The sequence below is a fragment of the Osmia bicornis genome, unplaced genomic scaffold (assembly GCF_907164935.1).
Source record: "Osmia bicornis bicornis unplaced genomic scaffold, iOsmBic2.1, whole genome shotgun sequence".
NCBI lineage: Eukaryota > Metazoa > Arthropoda > Insecta > Hymenoptera > Megachilidae > Osmia > Osmia bicornis.
The window spans coordinates 1-3,014 of NW_025791331.1; the positions used below are offsets into that span (position 1 = coordinate 1).

The 3,014-nt window shown below is 41.9% G+C and overlaps 1 long non-coding RNA gene across 5 annotated transcripts; it reads left to right on the forward strand.

Moving 5' to 3' along the window:
• Positions 1 to 72: 72 nt before the first annotated feature.
• On the forward strand, positions 73 to 2,354 carry LOC123989042. Of its 5 annotated transcripts, none has more exons than XR_006830408.1 (5): positions 73 to 215; positions 299 to 469; positions 1,079 to 1,171; positions 1,811 to 1,957; positions 2,070 to 2,296. It is a non-coding gene; the product is annotated as an uncharacterized LOC123989042 (long non-coding RNA). The 5 variants fall into 5 exon arrangements; XR_006830410.1 differs by having other exon boundaries at positions 82 to 144; XR_006830409.1 differs by lacking the exon at positions 73 to 215 and adding an exon at positions 2,333 to 2,354 and having other exon boundaries at positions 255 to 469; positions 2,070 to 2,234.
• The last annotated feature ends 660 nt before the right edge of the window (positions 2,355 to 3,014 follow it).

The window sequence follows — 3,014 nt, forward strand, 5'->3', positions numbered from 1 at the left end:
ACATTTTGCTTACAATGAATCTGTGGGTGTTGTATTGTTGTAATATAATAGCTTGATCCTTTGTTTTTCTTTTCTAGGTTTACTGCTGCTGCAGATTGCGTGTTTCTAATTCTGAAGAACAAATCATCCAATTAACCTAAGAAAGTACGTGGAGGTTCCTGCTTAAAAAAAAAAAACTCAGATGGAATGGTGGCTTTCACACCGACTACCAATTTGTGTGGGTGAAACCAGTGGCTTCATGTACTGAGGTATTATAAGAAAATATACCGAATCTAATCCACTCATCTTTCTCATAAAGCACGGAGATCACCTTCACGCTGTACATCCATCGTGCAAGCACGTAAATCACACATGCTGGGCAATAGAATAGCGCAGACAGTGGCATGCTAGACAAATCGAGAAAGCGCGTACAATGATCGTGTTGGGATTGGTGAAAAACAAAACAAAACTGTTACGTCATTTCGTCTATGTAAGTCACTGTCTCCTGAATAGCAGTTTCTATTAAGTCGTGTCTTTTCATTCCTATCGGGCGTCCCCGATGTTACATCCCCAATGATACCGCTTTGCAAAAATCTGGGCTCCTCTGCCCCCAACAACAGGTCCCGGGCTGGAGGTTCGAAGCGGGGTGCTGTGGTATAGCCTATCCGATATCAACGAACCCACCAGAGCCCGGGCACCCCAATCACAACAAGCCCCTTCCGTATTACAAACAGCGTGACTCAGGTGGGAGATCCGAAGCGGGGTACTATTATATAGCCTATCCGATTCCAACGGATTCACCCGGTCCTGAGCACCCTTTACCACATGGACGACATTCCGACCGACTCCCGAGCGGGGTGCTTTTGTATCGCCTATCCGATTCTCGATAAGAGTACCTGCCGGTGCCGAACCACGTAACGGAGTCCTTTCTTTATCCAAACCATCTTTCCTAAATCCACTAGCGGCATCAAAAGGGGTTTCATTCTTTCTAGACACTTCTGTCTCTAAGGAGAGCGACATTTCCGCTTCGTCTGCTGTTAAATATGCGTCGCTGTCAACAGAACTAATGTCAGAATCGTCAATTTCTCAACCTTTCCAGAGTTTACGGGAGGCAAATCGTTGGCGCCTACGACATCCTCCCGCAACCCCCAAAAAGGAGAGGCGTCTGTGTCGTCTGTTTCAATTTAATTTGGTAAGTGAGCGTTATTCGGACAAGAGGACATTTATTTCATTTGAGAAAGGTTTAAAGGATTGCGGAACAACGCATCGGCATTCAGCGAAATCTACCTTACAAACGTTCGCGTTTCCGATAAGAGGTTACGAAGATAGGGACAATCTTGACCCTTCGACCGTTACTGATTCTAATCTACGTGCGACGTCGATAACAGCTTCAAGATTGGTATTTCTTGACTTTTTATTTTTAAGCATTATTCTTAACATTCCGTTCCGAAGGCCATTAATAAATGTGGCTATAGCCGTATTATTCAATAAATCAACAACACCGCTTAACTGTTCAGAATTGTACGTGTCCTTTGCTACTTCTATTCCGGTATTTAATATTTTACTTACTCGCGATCCGAAAACCTCTACCGAATCATTAGTTCCCTGTTTCAATCCCGTAAATTCCTCGTTGATACTATGCATGTTAAACGTACGCACGTATGCCCTTTTAAGTAATCCAATTAACTCATCTAATGTACTTGGTTCCCGGCGATTTGAAAGTACTAATTTTGCATGCCCCCCGATTTTACCACGAATTAAAAACAGAAGACCGGCTCTATCCTCAGGTTTACTTTGGAACTAATCAGTTGACACTCCTTAATAAATTCAGTCAGAGAACAAGATTTTCCATCAAACTGAGGTATCAAATCCTTCACTAAAGAGAGACGAAGATATGACGCTGGAAGCATACTAGATGACTCTATAGAGGTTGGAGTATTTTTAGAAACAGCAGCAGCAAACGTAGTCGAGGACAAAGGTACATCAATTTCTGTGCTATTAAAGGGAATAGAAATATTATCCGTCATAACTGTATCAATCCCCTGGGATAACTGTCGAATTGGAACTAATCCTAATTCTTTCGATTGCAGATCGGTAGAAGATGCCCCGGAAGATGAAGAAAGTTCTGCATTTGATGAATCTATGTTTAATTCCTCTACCAAAAATGTATTTTCCCGCAGGCCGATTTTGCGACTCCTTTTGGCGCGCATGTACTTTAACTTATACGGCGGCATTTTGTCAAATTATTTCTAACGGTAATTATAAAAATAATACTCTATAGTCCAATTACTTATAAGATAGACTTACAGTTTGGTAAGGCGATGGCTAACGCTTCGCAATAAATCACGTTTAGGTTTCACTTAACGAGTTTTCTTTTCAAACACCAAACTCCGTCCGTCGGTATCCGTTATATAGGTTGGCCTTGAATCACGGGAGATCCTCTGGTTCTGTGATTTGATGATGATCTCTGTTTCCAAGTGAAGAGAGGTCCAATGATGATGTGAACGAGGTGCATGTGATTCCGGTGGATGGCTTGCACGGCAGCCGAAATCACCTGTCTCCGGTATTCACCCTACGCTCTTGAGGAAACCGTGCCAAAACTCAAGAGGGAGAAGTTGCACTAATGTTAACAATGTTCACTTATATTGTAAAAGCTGAATGAAGCAGTCCGTAAAACGTTCAGTTATTTATTTAACACACGCCCGCGAGCCGGCAAAGTTATTAAAGCGTACACAAGTCTAACACAGTCACTTTGTCTTGTTTTGCGTTATTTGCAATTACTACACTGAATACACCTTTTTAAAATTATGCCGTTTTCAATTTATCACTTTTAAAAGTTTATCCCTTTTTGAATTATCCCTTTTTTAAAACATCCCACCGCTGTCACCAATTTGTTGCGCGTGGATTTCAGGTGTCTAGGGATTTTTTGTATAAATGTTACGTGGGTAAGGTGCCCGTGGAGCGCTAAAGCACTCTGCTCGCGGCGCGGGTTTTAATAAAGTACACTTTATTATTAAAGGTAAAATAATAGTTTT